The sequence below is a fragment of the Gopherus evgoodei genome, chromosome 5 (assembly GCF_007399415.2).
Source record: "Gopherus evgoodei ecotype Sinaloan lineage chromosome 5, rGopEvg1_v1.p, whole genome shotgun sequence".
Taxonomy (NCBI): Eukaryota; Metazoa; Chordata; order Testudines; family Testudinidae; genus Gopherus; species Gopherus evgoodei.
Genome location: NC_044326.1, coordinates 59508088 through 59526582, shown reverse-complemented (window position 1 = coordinate 59526582; position 18495 = coordinate 59508088).

Genomic DNA, 18495 nt, shown 5'->3' with positions numbered 1-18495 from the left:
ACTGACAACCCTGGGTTTAGAAGGCCAATGCTCAAACTACTGAGCTATCCCTCCCCCCAAAAACATAGACTATTGGAGTGGAAGGAACCTCAGGAGGACATCTAGTCCCACCCCCTGCTCAAAGCAGGACCAATCCCCAACTATATCCTCAAATTGCCCCCTCAAGGATGGAGCTCACAACCCCAGGTTTAAGCAAGCTAATCCTCAAACCATCTAACTATCCCATACACCCATAAGTATGCACAATGGTGACACAAGCAGACAAGAATGCTCAAGCAATATACAAACATGTGGCTTTACAACAATGTAACTTGTATCAATTGAAGTTTGTACTGTAGACATGGCCTAAGTCAGACCTACTAAGATAATCACAGTTGACATATAGGTCACTACAGTCAAGGCCTGGTTTGAGAATGGGAAAATTGTGTGAGTCAAACCCAAAAACAGAGGTGACAACTAAAGATATAAAATCTGAGGGAGCTGCACTGGAGGAGACCAGGTAGAGATAGAGGTGCAGTGTGTTTAGTAACTGTGACATGTAGTACCTACGCAAACATATTTTTATCATGTGCAAGCTCAGTAATAGCCATTATTCACAAATGGCATAGAAGTTTTTTATAAAACAGGGTTTTTTAAGCTGTTCCTTGGATTTTGTCAACCCCCAGAATCCTGGGGTTCTGAATGACTGCTGAACGGCATAAGAATATGTAGATATTCTCATTGCATATAATGTATATCAAATACCTAAACATCTCTGATTAAAAGCTATTCTAGGGGAGGGATAAATGAACTCACATATAATACTTCAACATAAAATCTGCTCTGAATATAGAGATGAGCCAGAAAATCCTCAGATCCCAGTACCTTCAAATTTGAGAAGGTTTGGATTAAACTTTGGAACTGGGATTTGGTTTGGTTTATTACAGGTTGGGGCCAGACATAGATACCCTGAATTTTCAGAGAGTTCAAGCCTGAATCCATAGTCCAGCTCTGGTACTGAGGCCCATCCCCAATTAAAAATAGATACACAAAAGGAAGAATTTTATAGCTGAATAATAAATGCACAACATTTAGGAATAATACTATATGGAGTAATAGGATAATATTTTGTGAGACACCATTAGTTACTGTAATGGTGTAATTTTATATATATATATATATATATATATTGCAATAAACCTTTAGAAACTTAAAAGTGAAATATATGACTTTATTACATTTTTAAGCTTTTAGTGTTTAAATAGTTTTAAAAAAATATTCTAAGGCAGTTAATGAGCACTAGTGCTGATACTACTTGTATTAATATTTTTAATAACAAAAAATTACTGGATATGTCTAAAAAAGATATTAGCACAGATTCTGTACTGCACACCAGATCCAAAGGGCCTCAACAGGTCTGTTGGGGAGCCTGATCCTTTGACTGGTTCTCCATTTAAGAACAGCTTGGCAGCTGCTCAAACTTCATCAGCTGGTAACTGTCTCCAAGGGATTATGCATCAAACCAGAATGTATTTCATTGTGACCTTGCTCTCTCTCTTCTCTAACATTCCCCCTAAGCAATGCCTATGACAATACTGAAGATGGGTGTTCTAGGAGCTGGAGCCAGCTACACGACCTCTAGGCCTGCGGGGACTTCTCTATATCAGGCTAATCCATAATTTGGGATATAAAGCCAGTTTTCCACTCTCTTTGCATCAGATACAGCATTTTTTTTTGTTTGTTTCTGTTCTACAATGTGAACAGAGCAGTTAAGTGACTTGTTTAGGGTTGAGGAGTGGATCCCAGATCATCTGACTATCAATACTGTGCTTTAGCCACTAGACAAACCTTTCATTCCCCCTCCCCCATTATCATCTGGGATTTTCCAGATTCATGTTTCTTTTACCTGTCTCCTCATGCAGAGTCCTAAACTCACATACTGTGTCTTTACAGTTCTTGTTAAAGTGTAGTGAAATCTGAATGTTCATTGACTAACTACAAAAGTATGCTAGGATTATCAGTAGCTATCAAAACTTCACTTTCTTTATTCCTCCTACCAAGTAAAAAATTTGCTAGGGAAAGCAATATATACATTGTATAGTAGCTTATCACTGAACATTTTCCAAGCTTTTTCCAATTCTTTCACTAAACACCTCATTTCCAGATTTTGGTTTCTTTAACTCCACTGTATCAGAGGAGCAGTGGTTGAAATCTTAGATTTATCATATAAAAGAAAATGTAATACCCTCTTCCCATGATACTCCCTTCAGCAAGTATTAAATATTTTGTGATATCATCATTTTGTATTTATAAGGCTTTTAAGAGCTGTGACAAGATCTTATGGATTCCCAGTGATATATAGCTTATAGAAGCCAATATTCCACTATAATAACATTGTTTCATTGCTGGATTTCTCCAAATTAGATTCTGCTGTTTAAGAGTTGAAAGAGATCTTTTAGGCCACGTCTATACTACACAGTTAGATCAATATAAGGCACCTTATGTTGACCTAATTATGTCAGTGTGTACACTACAGCCTTGTCCCACCGATGTAAGTGCCCTGCAGCATGGACATCATAACTCTACCTCCACAAAATGCTTAGGGCTTATGTTGGTGTAGTTAGGGAGATGCCGTTTCTGTGTAGAGGCTGAGTTCCTTACAGCAGCTGTTGGCTGTTTTGTCAATTTCATGGTGATGGAGACCTGAAAATGACCAGAATACTGGGCAGCTAGAGTCGAGCTGCCCCCAGCTTCCCACTCCTAGACAAGTTGCTGCTCAGAAACTTCCTTCTCAGGGAGCTGAGAAGACTGGGTTGCTGACTCTGAGCACCCAGCTAGGAGCAGGAAGGTGAGAAGCCCTGGCAGCTGCCCCCCCTTCCCCGCTCTCAGCTGGGAGTGGGAAGCAGGAGCGGCGCCAGGGTTTTTGGCGCCCTAGGCGCAGGGCCGGCTCGCCGGTCCCGCGGCTCCAGTGGACCTCCCGCAGGCATGCCTGCGGATGTTTCACCGGAGCCACGGGACCAGTGGACCGTCTGCAGGAATGCCTGCAGGAGGTCCACAGGAGCAGTCTGCCTCCCTCCCAAATCCTGGCACTCTAGGTGACAGCCTAGGTCGCCTAAATGGAAGAGCCGGCCCTAGTGGGGAGAAGAGAGCCCTGGGGGCCAGCTAGTTCCAAGTGGCAAGCTGCGCTGAACTGAGATCCCTGGCTCTGTGCCCCTCACACTGACCCTTTTCAGTTGGCGGAAGTGCTTCTGTTGAGGACGTGCACTACAGACAGAAAAAGGGCAGTGTGGACACTACTGCGATGGCTGTAAGTCGACCTGACATAGGGTTGTAGTGTACACCTGCCCTTCAATTCTTGTTTTAAGTGGGTTTAGCAGTTTACTAATGCATCCTCCTTTGAGTATTAAATATTCCACATTGCTCATTTTTTCTTTACTCTTGGGAAAAGCTGCTGTGCCCTTTTCAATGGCCTGCCAAACCTCATCCACTTGTCATCTCAAGTGAATGAGAGAGGTAGAGAGAAAGAGAGAGAGATTCTTTCTCAAATGGGTCTTACATATATCTAGGCTTTCCCAGTACTGGCTACTGTGCTATGTCAGGAAGTGGGTCACTTTGTATGAGGTATGTCCCTCCTTAAAGAGCTGCAGATGGAATCTCTCCAAAGGCTGTGTGTGGGACTCTGCACAGGTGTATATTTCCTTGAGGGGATGACCTTTTGCAGAATCAGGGCCTAAGACTAACAGACATTGGAGTTCACATTCCATTGTTCTTCCATGAAGTAGTGGGACTACTAAGAAAAAATAGATTAATATTTAAGTTTCTTGGTTAATATTGTAGTATACATTTACTGTAGATGGTTATACTATTTATTTTTCTAATGGTCTTTCATCATAAGCTGGGGACAATTAAGTAATAGATTTAAAACTATTGTTGTTAAAACAATTTTACAGTCAACATGATAGCTAAGGTGAAGCACATTTTTTCACCATAGAATGACATTTTCTGAAGAAAAAAACGTTAGCTACCATGACAGACCCAGGCCAGTGGGGTGCAGGAATCTGGTAGAAGGCAAATGTCCTGATCACTGGGTGAGTAATTTTCTGTTCCCTGAGTGACCAGAGCAGGGGTTGCACTAGAGTAGTCAGGAACTTGCTAGAACCAATTAAGGCAGACAGGCTGATTAGAACACCTGCAGCCAATCAAGGCAGACTAATCAGGGCACCTGGGTTTTAAAAGGAGTCTCTCCAGTCAGATGGGGAGGAGCCAGAGGAGAAGAAGTGTGTGTGAGGAGCTGGGAGCAAGAGACACAAGGAGCTGAGACTGAGAGGGTGTGCTGCTGGAGGACTAAGGAGTACAAGCGTTATCAGACACCAGGAGGAAGGTCCTGTGGTGAGGATAAAGAAGGTGTTTGGAGGAGGCCTTGGGGAAGTAGCCCAGGGAGGTGTTGCTGTCACACAGCTGTTACAAGAGGCACTATAGACAGCTGCAAATCCATAGGGCCCTTGGCTGGAATCCAGAGTAGAGGGCGGGCCCAGGTTCCCCCCAAACCTCCCAACTCCTGATCAGACACAGGAGGAGTTGATCCAGACTGTGGCGGAGATCACTGAGGTGAGCAAATCTGCCAATAAGCACAGGACCCACCAAGGTAGAAGGGGAACTTTGTCACACTATGTACTGTAAATTATAGGCTTGAGTATTTTTATTGAGTAAGGCTGGAAAGACTTTCAAATTATCTTTATATATTTTCATAGCTCAGAATGCCTCCTGAAATTGTTTCATTGCTTCTATATGGTAAATTTGCCAACTTACAAAATGATCTTAAAGATGGTGTTCTCTTAAGGAAAAATAATGTGTGGCTATTTTTTGATTTTTCTTTGTAGACAGCCCAGCTTGCGATAAGAAAGTAAATAATTTATATTCTAAAAAATAATCCTACTAACCTCAATTGATTCATATGGTTCTGTATATTTTAAGACCTGCTTTGTGCTTAATCCCTTTAGTTTTCCTCAGCATGAAGAACATAGATTTACAGAAATTACAGATGGAAACAACTTTGTAGGTCATCTAGTTTATCCTTTTTTCAGTGAAGCAAGATGGATTAGGAAGGTAAAACTAAATTAAATATGTAGAGTTTTCAGGCACATAAGATCCATTACAATTCATTAATAATTGATTTTTCAGAACTATCCTGCTTAGAAGGCTCAGTAAACATTTGCATTAAGGTGAGACTAAAAAATGTGTCCACTTGTACAAAGTTTGGATTTATGCCAAATTTGGGAAAACAGCCTTTTTATTATTAGTTTTTTGCGATACAGCTAGACGTTTTTGCTTTCCTTCATGAAAATCTCTCCACAGGTCACGAGTTTTGCAATTACAACAGGGATCTCAGAACACATGCACGCTGGCATGAAGACTGAAGTCAAGAAGAGGCTTATGGCCCATTCTCCCTCTGTTCCTTTTTTTTTTTTTTTTCTTTTTTCCAGTTATTGGCAGATTTCTTGACAATTTGCCTTTAACCAAATATGATTTTTTTTCATTGTGCTGGAATACAATTTGAGGGATGATTTTCCTCCACCTTTTATTTCTTTTCAAATGGTTAGTCTTCACTTTGGTTTATAGTGTCTTTTTAAAGCAATTGTTCCTCAGGCTTTGTTGCTGTCAGCCATTACATAACATGTATTTCAGACACACAAAATGTCTGTTGGATCAACCCAACTTGTGTTTAGTGTACTTGGAATGAGTTATATTCACACTATTTATTCTTTGGGCTTAAGGATAGTGAGAGAGACTTTCAGGGTGGAAAAGGGCATCTCTTTTCATCTCATGGTAATGCTGACAGCCTAACATTTCCCAACTCCTGCTTTGGATTCAAGATTGCCTTTACCGATTATGATACAACCAAACTTGGAAAGGAAGTCCTGAGACTGTGTCAAACTGGAGATTACTTCTGAATCCTTAAAAAGAAGCATTCAGTTCTGACAACTGCTTAAGCACATAACTGCAGACTGTGACCCTGCAGCAATGGTATGCTGAATTGTCTCTATCACTTCCCACTCCATTTCTTTTCATTCCTATAGTGGGGAGCTGGACTGATTTGAAACTGAGGACCATATGTGCGCTTATGTCCACCATCTGCCTCATCACTATCAAATTCCTCAAATCATATGTCAACATCTACAATCTGTTTCCTCAGGGTTGTCTTCTTTGTTGGCAATATTGTACCATTTTTTCATTGTCAGCAAAACCACAGACACCAAAAAAAGAATAGATTTATCTCTTTATCAAGCTCTTTACCTGAGCTAGACAGTTGTTTGCAAATTTATCATTGCAAGTCAACTATTCTTCCTCCAGTTACAGAGGAACCTATGCCCGTTCCTGGTACCTGTGCATCCCTCAGCTCTATGTTAAATAATTCCATATTCATAGCAAATAATGAGCTACTCATATTCTTATATGAGGGGCTTGATAGAAAAATTTTTTATGTTTTATGGCAAGAGGTCAGATTAGATTATCATAATGGTCCCTTCTGGCTTTAAAGTCTATGACTATGATTATAATACAGTTTATAATCCAACAATATGATTTGGAGAACAGGCTGCTAGATTGCATACAGTAAAATGAATAACTAGGGATGTCATGTCCAGGATAGGAAGCTGCCCAAGTATGTTTGATTGCGTACTGTGGATCATTCCCACCAGGCCAAGAAGATGGTAGATTCTCTGCTGAATGCTATGCTGTGTTAGACTCTCCTTTCCAATATTTTTAGACGGGCTCTTTTCATTTCCTCATGATAGGGATGGATGAGCCTCACTGAAGCACTCATTCAGTAGACAGGCTTATTGGGCCAAACTCATTACTCATATAACTGTATTGGTTTGAAGCCAGAGCTGTTCAATTCTGCATGGATCACATGGTTTCTAATTTCAGGAAGGTCAGATTGCACATTATGGCTCAATAGACACCAAATGAGACTGGATAACTCATAGTTTCTCGGTCTTCTGGTTCTGCTCTTGAATTCACAGGACAGACTTATGGTGATTATGATGAGGGTGTCCACACCACACAAGACCTGAAAGAGTTAAGATGGCTAAGTGGGCCAACTGCCCAGGCTGCACCTGGAGCAGAAATTTAATTAGAGGATGTTCAGCTAACAGGAAGAGGCCAACAGGAATCTGGCAACAGAACAGGCCACAGGGAAGGAGTCCTTGGGAGATGTGTCTGGGGTTAGAGTCAAATACCCTATAGTTACTTCCTGGGAGAGGGAGTTTGGGCTGGCAAAACCAGAGAACGGGAGAGCCAGAGAGGTAGGTAAGGCTTAGGGGGAAAGCAGCAAGGTGTGGAGTAGGACAATGAGAGGGCCTTGAGCTGGGACCTGGATTAGAAGGTGGGCCTGAATATCCTTTCCAGCCACTGGAGGAGTGGCACAATCAGAGCAATAAAGGGAAGACTGCCATTTTGTATCAAGAGACTTTGATACATGATTCTTCCCCTCTCCCCGTCCTCCCCCCGCCAGAAGGGGAAACACACGTGGTGACCTGGCCAGAGGGCCAAGTCAAGAAGAGTGGAAATTGGTGAGAGGATCATAGAATCATGGAACTGGAAGGGACCTCGAGAGGTCATCTAGTCCAGTCCCCTTCACTCAAGGCAAGACTAAGTATGATCTAGACCAGTGGTTCTCAAAGCCAGTCTGCTGCTTGCTCAGGGAAAGCCCCTTCCAGGCCGGGCCAGTTTGTTTACCTGCTGCATCTGCAGGTTCGGCAGATCGCAGCTCCCACTGACTCCAAGCCAATGGGGGTTGTGGGAAGCTGTGCGGGCCGAGGGATGTGCTGGCAGCCCTTCCCGCAGCCCCCATTGGCCTGAAGCAGTGAACCACAGCCAGTAGGAGTCACAATCGGATGAACCAGCAGATGCAGCAGGTAAACAAACCGGCCCAGCAGGGGCTTTCTCTGAACAAGCAGAGGACCGGCTTTGAGAACCATTGATCTAGACTATACATGACAGGTGTTTGTCCAGCCTGCTCTTAAAAATCCCCAATGATGGAGATTCTACCACCTCCTTAGGCAATTTATTCCAGTGTTTAACCACTCTGACTATTAGGAAGCTTTTCCTAATGTCCAAAGTAAACTGCCCTTGCTTCAATTTAAGCCCGTTGCTTCTTGTCCTATCCTTAGAGGTTAAGAAGAACAATTTTTCTCCCTCCTTCTTGTAACAACCTTTTATGTACTTGAAAACTGTTATCATGTCCCCCCTCAGTTTTCTCTTTTCCAGACTAAACAAATCCAATTTTTTCAATCTTCACTCATAGGTCATGTTTCTAGACCTTTAATCATTTTTGTTGCTCTTCTCTGGACTTTCTCCAATTTGCCCACATCTTTCCTGGAATGCGGCGCCCAGAACTGGACACAATACTACAGTTGAGGCTCAATCAGTGAGGAGTAGAGCGGAAGTATTACTTCTCGTGTCTTGCTTATAATACTCCTGCTAATACATCCGAGAATGATGTTTGCTTTTTTTGCAACAGCGTTACACTGTTGACTCATATTTAGCTTGTGATCCGCTATAATCCCCAGATCCCTTTCAACAATACTCCTTCCTAGGCATTCATTTCCCATTTTGTATGAGTGCAACTGATTGTTCCTTCCTGAGTGGAGTACTTTGCATTTGTCCTTATTGCATTTCATCCTGTTTACTTCAGACCATTTCTCCAGGTTGTCCAGTTCATTTTGAATTTTACTCCTATCCTCCAAAGCACTTGCAACCCCTCCCAGCTTGATATCGTCCGCAAACTTTATAAGTGTACTCTCTAGTCCATTATTTAAATCATCAATGAAGATGTTGAACAGAACCGGACCTAGAACAGATCCCGGCGGAACCCCACTTGTTATGCCCTTCCCAGCGTGACTGTGAACCACTGATAACTATTCTCTGGGAACAATTTTCCAACCCGTTATGCACTCACCTTATAGTAGCTCCATCTAGGTTCTATTTCCCTAGTTTGTTTATGAGAAGGTCTTGCGAGACAGTATCAAAAGCCTTACTAAAGTCAAGATATATCATATCTACTGCTTCTCCCCATCCATAAGGCTTGCTACCCTGTCAAAGAAACCTATCAGGTTGGTTTGTCATGATCTGTTCTTGACAAATCCATGCTCACCTTATTATCTTCTAGGTGTTTGCAAATTGATTGCTTAATTATTTGCTCCATTATCTTTCTGGGTACAGAAGTTAAGCTGACTGGTCTGTAATTCCCCGGGTTGTCCTTATTTCCCTTTTTATAGATGGGCACTATGTTTGCCCTTTTCCAGTCTTCTGGAATGTCTCTCATCTTCCATGACTTTTCAAAGATAATTGCTAATGGCTCAGATATTTCCTCAGTCAGCTCCTTAAATATTCTAGGATGCATTTCATCAGGCCCTGGTGATTTGAACATATCTAACTCGTCAAAGTAATTTTTGACTTATTCTTTCCCTATTTTAGACTCTGATCCTACTTCATTTTCACTTGATTCTCTATTTTAGATGTCCAGTTGCCACCAACCTTCTTGGTGAAAACTGAAACAAAGAAGTCATTAAGCACCTCTGCCATTTCCACATTTTCTGTTATTGTCTTTCCCCTCTACTCTGTCCTTGGTCTTCCTCTTGCTCCAAATGTAGTTGTAGATGTTTTCTTGTTTCCTTTTATGTCCCTAGCTTGTTTGATCTTGTTTTGTGCCTTAACTTTTCTAATTTTGTCCCTACATACTTCTGTTATTTGTTTATATTCATCCCTTGTAATGTGACTGAGTTTCCACTTTTTGTAGGACTCTTTTTTGATTTTTAGATAATTGAAGATCTCCTAGTTAAGACAGGGTGGTCTTTTGCCATGCTTCCTATCTTTCCTATGCAGTTGGATAGTTTGCTCCTGTGCCCTTAATAATGTCTCTTTGAAAAACTGCCAGCTGTCTTCAGATTTTTCCCCTTAGAACTGCTTCCCATGGGATTTTACCTACCATCTCCCTGAGTTTGCCAAAGTTTGCCTTCTTGAAATCCATTGTCTTTGTTGTGTTGTTCTCCCTCCTACCATTCCTTAGAATCACGAACTCTACCATTTCATGAACACTTTCACCCAAGTTGCCTTCCATTTTCAAATTCTCAACCAGTTCCTCCTTATTTGTCAAAATCAAATCTAGAACAGCCTTCCCCAATAGCTTTCTCCACCTTCTGAAATAAAAAAAGTGTCTAATATATTCCAAGAACTTGTTGGATAATCTGTGCCCTGCTGTGTTATTTTCTCAACAGATGTCAGGGTAGTTGAAGTCCCCCATCACCACCAAGTCCTGTGCTTTGGAGGATTTTGATAGTTGTTCAGAAAAAGCCTCATCCACCTCTTCTTCCTGGTTTGGTGGTCTGTTGTAGACCCCAGCCATGACATCACCCTTGTTTTTTACCCCTTTTATTCTTACCCAGAGACTTTCAACAACTCTGTCTCTTATTTCTGTCTCAACCTCAGTCCAAGTGTATACATTTTGTCATATATAAGGCAACACCTCCTCCCTTTTTTCCCAGCCTGTCCTTCCTGAGGAAGCTGTATCCTTCTATACCAATATTCCAGTCATGCATATTATCCCACCAAGTCTCCGTGATGCCAACAAGTCACAGTTGTGATTATTTACTAGCATTTTGAGTTCTTCCTGCTTATTCCCCATACTTCTCGCATTAGTATACAGACATCTAAGATACTGATTTGATTCTCCCCTACCGAGTTTTGTCTTGTCTCTCCTTTATTTTTCTATAACAGCCTATACTCCCTGCAGAGTCTGACCCTTCTCCGTCTCCATGTTTTTGATTTGCCTGTGGGCTTTGGTCACCTGCCCCCACTGAAACTAGTTTAAAGCCCTTCTCACTAGGTTAGCTAGTCTGATTCCAAATATGCTCTTCCCCTTCCTTGATAGGTGGACTCCATTTCTGTTTAGCAGTCCTTGTTCCTGGAACAGCATCCCGTGGTCAAGGAAGCTGAAGCCCTCCTGGAGACACGATCCTCACAGCAACTACCAAGGCCCCTACCCTTGACTGGAAAGGCTGAAGACAACACGACCTGCGCTCCCAACTCCCCCCACTCTTACTCCCAGAGCCCTGTAGTCACTTCTGATCTGCTGAGAGTCATACCTCGCAGTATCATTAGTGCCCACATAGATGAGTAGCATGGGGTAGTAGTCAGAGGGCCAGATGATCCTTGACAATCCCTCCATAACATCTCGGATACGGGCCCCAGGCAGGCCAGGTTAGGGCAACAGAAGAGAGTCTCCAACCACCACTATCCTACATTTCCTCCTTGGAGTGGTGGCTGTGATCCTCCCAGCCTTGGGGGTATATGGCTTCTCCTCTTCAACCTTTGGGGGTGATTCCTCATCACTTGTTGCCAGGGCAGCATAATGGTTCTTCATCACTGTGATGGATGGGTTGTAAGTAGGGGTGGAGCACTGCCTGCTGCCAGACATAACCAGCAGCCAGTGTCCTCCCTGTACCAGAGCCTTATCCTCCTCCCCCAGTGGCATGACAGCAGTCCTCTCTAGCTGGATAGTGTCCTCAGTCTTGGAAGTCTCCACATGAATACTGTCAATGAATTTCTTGTGTGCCTGACCACCTCCTCCTGTAGCTCTCCCACCTGCTTCCTGAGAGATTCCACCAACAAGTACCTCTCGCACTGGATAGTTCCCCCAGTCTGGCTTTCTGTGAGTGGGAAATATAGGCCACAGTCACTGCAAATCCACACCAGGATCTGGGTAGAGTCATCCATGGTTAGGTTCTCTGTCTGTACACAGACGCAGGTGCAGGAGACAGGAGAAGTATTGGCATTGGTGATGCGGCCCTTCCTAACCATAATGATAATATTATGACTCCCTCTCTCAAACTCCTCTGTTTCAGTCCCCTGTTCACTAGCTCCCCTTAGTTGCTTAGCCTCTGGGTTTTAAGGCCTTCCCTCCTAGGTCAGCCCTGCCGCCTCATTAATCACACACGAGGAGGCTGATCACAAAGCTGATTGAGGCTGATCAAGGATGATCAAGGGAACAACGGCTCAAATTGTCCCCAAACACACAATCCCAATTGACCCTATTGACCCTGTAACTGAAATAACCTAAAAGAAAAAGAAAAACACAAACAGCCACACAGACTCACTCACCACAATGTTAGTACTCATACCTTGTTCGTTCAGCAGGGGGATCTCCTTCACCTGCTCTGAAACTCCCCTGTTTGCAGTCCCCTGTTCGAGGATGGAGGGAGAGACACTGTTGGAGGAAGGTGCAATGCCTGGCCAGAACTAATCCCCAGAACAGCCAGAAGGAGGCACTACTAGCAGTGAGAGCATCCTGTGACAGCTATATTTTAGGAATCACCACAGTTGACATACAGACCAATTCCTCTGACCATCAGAGCGGGTCTGTGAAATTTGAGTCCCTAATTGGCTATGCAAAGGAAAGAAAACACATCCCCCAGCTTGGTTTTGGGTGAAGGGGTGGTATGTGACAGGACAGCAAGACTCTTCTGCTAACCACCCTGTTAGCAGGTGATGAAACTCTGCTGGGAGATGCTATTAGATTACTGCTGACTCAGTGTCAGCTATAGGTCAGTAACTCCATCCCAGACATAAGGGTGGCAGAAATGGACCTCTGAGCAATTGGAATCTGACAGGGACACTGAGCAGAGAAACTTAGAGAGCTCCCACTGCTCCTCGAAGGTATCAAGGGAGCCGGTGGATGCTGCCCAGAGGAACTCTGCCCAGATACATGAACGGACAGAGGATCGGAAACAAGCCCCACAGTCACAGGGGTCTCCATTGGCCAACCTCCTCTCCCTGGTTGTGTAGATGGCTGTTTTAGCCAGGGCTAGGAGGAGGTTGTCCAGGAGGTTCCGTGACTTTGTGGGGCTATGGATTGGGAGTGCATAGAGAAGAAGGTGAGGGGAAAAGTGCAACCAGAAATGCAACAGTATATTCATGAGGAGCCGGTATAGGGACTGCAACCTGGCGCACTCTGTGTAAATGTGCGCCAGGGTCTCCCTCACGCCGCAGAAGGGGCAAGTATCTGGGACGGGGTAAAGCACACCAAATACACGCCCGTGTTCATGGCCCCATGAAGGAGCCACCAACTGATATCCCCAGGGGACCTTGGGACCAGGGTGGAGCATAGGCTGGCTCACCGGGGCTCCTCACCCTCCAGAGGTGGCAGAAGGTCCCGCCACTTTGTGTCGGAGTGGGACACGAGGGTGAGAAAGTGAAGGGTGTGGAGCACGAGCGTATAGAGATGTTTCCTTGGCATGGTTTGGAAGCGGACCAGCTGCAGATCATGCATCCAGCATACGGAGAAGGGGCGGAGGGCCGGTTGGGTCCACAGGGCAGGGGCCCAATGAAAAGGTCCGGAGGGCCCGGGATGGAGGGTGGGCAGGGCGTGCCCTTGTGCAGGGCCTGGTTGAGGTAGGCCCAAGCAGTGGGCAGCAAAGCGGCCTTCACCTCCTGTAGTGCACGCCGGGTAGTACAAAGCCTGGAGAGCCCCATATGCCGAGTGAGCGTCAGAGGATCCAGCCAGTCTCCCCGGTCATAATCCAGGAGGTCTCTGACTCTGGTAACTTATGCCAGGACCAACCTCTGGCACACCGCGGGGGACTCTGCCACCTGCACACGGAGCTGGAGGTTGTGTAGCAGGGTGGTTACTCACTCCTGTCCAGAAGGGCTTAAAACAGCCCTTCAAGAGGGCTGTGTCAGGGGAAAAGCTGGACTGATGGGGGGAAAAACAGCCTCAGAGGTGGCCATGCCCCAAACAGACCTAGGTGGCCTTATAAAGGCCAGGAAAGCCAGGAGGAAATACTCTCTCTTTGCCTTTAGAGGGAGAAGGGCCTAGCTGCTAGGGAGTGTACCTGGGTACCTAAGGTGGAGTAGGGCTGGGGAAAGGCAAGAGAAGCTGGAGAACTTTCGCCTGGAAACCTCCCCAGGCTGCAGGCCTAGGGTAAGGCCAACTGGGTACTGGGGTTGTGAAGAGGGCAGCCCACGGGTAGGCAGAGGCAGCAGGTCCAAACCCCTTTGCTTGTGATGAGTAGCTTATACACTGCTGTCTGCCCCAGTGAATGGGGGCTATGTGATGACTGGCAGTAGCCAAGACTGAGGCGAAATGGGGATAGTGGGTGGGGGTTTCCCTGGGGAGGGGAGACCCAGAACTGTGGGGTTACTCCCAGGGGGCAGCACCCCAGATAACAGGGCACCGGGTCCTGGAGGGACATGGGGGCCAGAGTGAGGTAAGGCAGATCACCAGCCTGCAGAGTGTGCTCTGGAGCTGGGATGAGCTAATTCCCACAGAAAACCAGCAGGAGGTGCTGCAAGGGGGAATCCACACCTTTACAGAGGGGTTTGCTGTTCATTAGCAAAGCAGTGTAGGAGACAGCTGGAGTAGGAGAGTTAAAGAGGTCACAGTGGTTTCACAGTCCAGGTTGTACCTCAAGACTTGTCACAACACCACTTAATCGATACCTTGCCATTGCAGGAGTCTTAGGCACTGGTGCATTTTGGCTCCTCACATTCTCTGCTTGTGGCACATAGTCATTTAATCTCCTGAAGGCTATAAAATGTTTGTCTAATTTTGGCTGTTGTCAAGAACACAATGGTTTTTGTTCTATTTATTTGTGCAGTGTTTTTGTTCTAGTTATTTGTATAGTTCTGTCAGCATGCACTACACTTTATAACATACATGATATACCATAAAACAGGAAGATACCAATAGGCTTGCAGTCTAATGACTCAACAGGTACAATGTACCACACAATACAAAACACATACTAATGTCACAGTGACAATATGTTATCATGTGCAGTACATTTAAAAGGAGCCCAAGTGCAGCTTCAAAAATTATCAGAATTAAAGATTTCTTATCAAGGGAATTTTAAGTAAAGTGCTGTAGGATTAAAATCAGCAGTCACTAAAATTTGCTTAGATTTCCTAAGATGCTATAAGGAATTTTGTGCATGTTAAGAAGAAACCAGACCAATTTTTACAACAAAAAGATGCTGAACCAAATATTTAAACAATCAGATTATAAGCACCTGGAGGGTAGTAGGATTATAAGGAATACTCAGCATGGATTTGTCAAGAATAAATCATACCAAACCAACTTAATTTTCTTCTTTGATAGGATGACTGGCTTAATGGATGGGGGGAAGTAGCAGAGGTGATATATCTTGATTTTAGTAAAGTTTTTAACACAGTCCCATGTGAACAGTCTCATAAACAAACTAAGAAAACATGGTTTAAATGAAATTACTGTAAGTTGGGTATACAACAGGTTGACAGATTGTACTCCAAGAGTAGTTGTCAGTGGTTTGCTGTCAAACTGGGAGGGCATATATAGTGGAGTCCTGCAGGGTCTGTCCTGGGTGTGGTACTATTCAATATTTTCATTAATGACTTGGATAATGGAGAAGAGAGTAAGCTTATAAAACACTATGGGGAGTTGCAAGCACTTTGTTAGACAGGTTTAAAATTCAAAATGACCCTGACAAATTAGAGAATTGGTCTGAATTCAACAAAATGATATTCAGTAAAGACAAGTGAAGAATACTTCACTTAGGAAGGAAGAATCAAATGCACAACTACAAAATAAGGAGCAACTGTCTAGGGAATAGTACTACTGAAAAGGATCAGAGGGTTATAGTGGACCATAAACTGAATATGAGTTGTCAACATGATGCAGCTGCAAAAAAAAGAAAAGAAAAAGAAAAAGAGGCTTCTATGATTCTGGAGTGTATTAACAACAGTGTTGTATGTAAGATAGAGGAGGTAATTCTCCTTCTCTACTCAGTTCTAGTGAGGCCCGAGCTGGAGTCTTGTGTCCAATGCTGAGCACCACACTTTATGAAAGATGTGGTAAACTGGAAAGAATCCAGAGGAGAGCAACAAAAATGATAAAATCTGACTTATGAGTAAAGGTTAAAAAAAATGTTGGCGTGTTTAGCCTTGAGATAAGAAGACTGAGGAGGGACTTGATAACAGTCTTCCAATATGTTAAGGGCTTTTACAGTGATCAATAGTTCTCCATGTCCACTGAAGGTAGGACAAGAAATAATGGGCTTAATCTGCAGGAAGGAAGATTTAAATTAGATATTAGGGAAAAAAACTTTCTAACTCTTAGGGTAGTTAGGCTCTGAACTAGGCTTTCAGGGGAGGTTGTGGAGTCCCCATCACTGCAAGCATTTAAAAACTACTTGGACTAACATCTGCCAGGGATGGTCTAGGTTTATTTGATCCTACCCCAGAACGGGAAGGGGGACTTGAGGATTTCTCAAGGTCCCTTCCAGCCCTACATTTCTATGATTCTAACATATCTAACTATTAGAATGAAATGGTGTATGATGCTTCTGATGTCTTAATCGTCCACAGGAGGGAGATTCAGTTTTAAAATTCAAAACAGTTGCATCAGATGCCATTTCAGTCCCAGTAATCTGCTTTATTCTTGTTCATGTATTTTCTTACAATAGAAAAATAAAACAAAACCATAAATTGTAGTAGAATCTCCTAATCCTCTATCTCCAAAAGCATATGTTAATATTACTTTCTTTTCTCTCTCAGAATAATGACTTCAAAGTTCTTTGGATGGGATACTACTTGAACTTTTAATGTATGCCATTGAGTCTATTGGCTTAAAAGAAAGCATTCAGTATTGCAGAGTTCTACAGCAAAATCTTTCCAGTGGAAAATGTGTCAAGGTTTGACAGCACAAAGCAGCTGGAAATCTGCCTTAAAAAAGGCAGCTAAAGATTTCCCCTGACTCAGGTGCAAACCTGGCACACCCAGCTTTAGGCCACCCATTCGAACATCATGTCTATGCACCTATCAGACAAGTTTAAGTGCAGGGAAAAGTATGAGGGAAACATACCACAAGCTAGCTGCTGGGGTGGAATGGAGTGAAGCTCATGGTGTCTGCAGTTCCTCAGTTGGCATAATATCTGGGTATAGAGCATAATTAAAGCGGACCTAAAGCTGCCTTAAATCAGCTAGGGACCATTTGAGTCCCTGGCCAGATCAGGGTCAGAAAAGTGGATACTAAGGCTGATAGGAACATTTTAGATGAAACAAAAATTGTATCAAAGCCAAAACATTTTGTGGTTTCAGTGAAAAAGTTGACTTTTTTCCTCTGAAGTGTTTTTTGAGGGTGAGAGACTGAGGCTTTGTCTAGCCTGGTGGTTAAGACACTGGTCTAGCATGTCTGAAACCTTCCTTCAAGTCCCTGTACTGCCTGACTGAGAGTGATTTGGTATTAAAAACTTTGCCCTGAACTACTCAGCAAGAGATTTAAACTGTGATTTTCCATATCCCAGCCAGTGCCCTACCTCTTCACCACACTTTCCTGGATCAGAGATGAGTAAGGGGCCTCTGGAGCTGGTTAAGGATCACTTGTGTTTTTGGGCTACTTCTGAGATTTTCAGATTTGGTTTGATTCCAGTGTGGAATGAAACAAGACATTTAAAACTTTTTTGTCAACGACATTTTGTCAGAATATCCTTTTTCAAATGAAATCTGAGCTTTTTGATTCAGGAAGTTCAAGGGGGAGGGTGAACTACTGGTCTGGGATATGGTACTCACCTTTCCCAGACCTGAACAAGAGCTCTGGATAGCTCGTCTCTTTCACCAACAGACCCAAATTTGCCCAAAAGCAAACTTTTTGATTAACCTTATGTCAGATTTTATTTTGTAACTCGAAACAAGGTGAACAAATGCCAGCTGGTTCCCAGTGAACTAAGGGTTAACTCCAGCTCAGCTATTTGCATAGGTGCTGAGCAGAAGGTTCTAAGAGTGGTTCTCCCCTGGGAGGGTGGAGAGGGAATTTGGGTGGTCACAGTTAGGATTTATTTGAACCCCACAGGTGGAGTGCTTTTTTCCCTCTTAATTTATTTTTCCTTGCTTATATTCTTTGATCATAAATGATATCCCTTCTGAAAACAAGTTTTTGACTGTAAGTTTTCAACTATTTAGCTAGAATTCTCTCTGTCCAGTTAGTCTTGAGGTTCTATGGTAATAGGTATTTCTCCAACGGGCTTGGAACACTACATCCCTCATCAGTACTCTGAGAATCAGATAGCTTGACGCAGAAGAAAGAAGGTTAAAAAATCAATCCTGTGTTTTCCATACTGTGAAGCTGAGCTCACTGAACGCTTTGTGTATATGTTGGTGTACATATATACATTTCTTAATCTTCTCAATTTAGAGTTTTTTTCCCTATTCTGCTAGGAGACTTTTCTAAGACCTGAGCTTATCCTAAGACTGATAGTATGGTCATCAAGCAGCAAAATTCTATTTGTGATTATTATTGCTACTATGATGATTGCCCCTCCTTGTGATAAACACAAAACTTTTGACTATGATCATAATTTTGCTTATTACACTCCAGTAGGGACAACTACTATCTATATTTTAATTACCAGAACTGGTAACTATACTTCTGAGGTTCTCTGGAGACTGGGATGGCAAGAGTTCCTCCCACTGGCAGTTTAAGTAAAA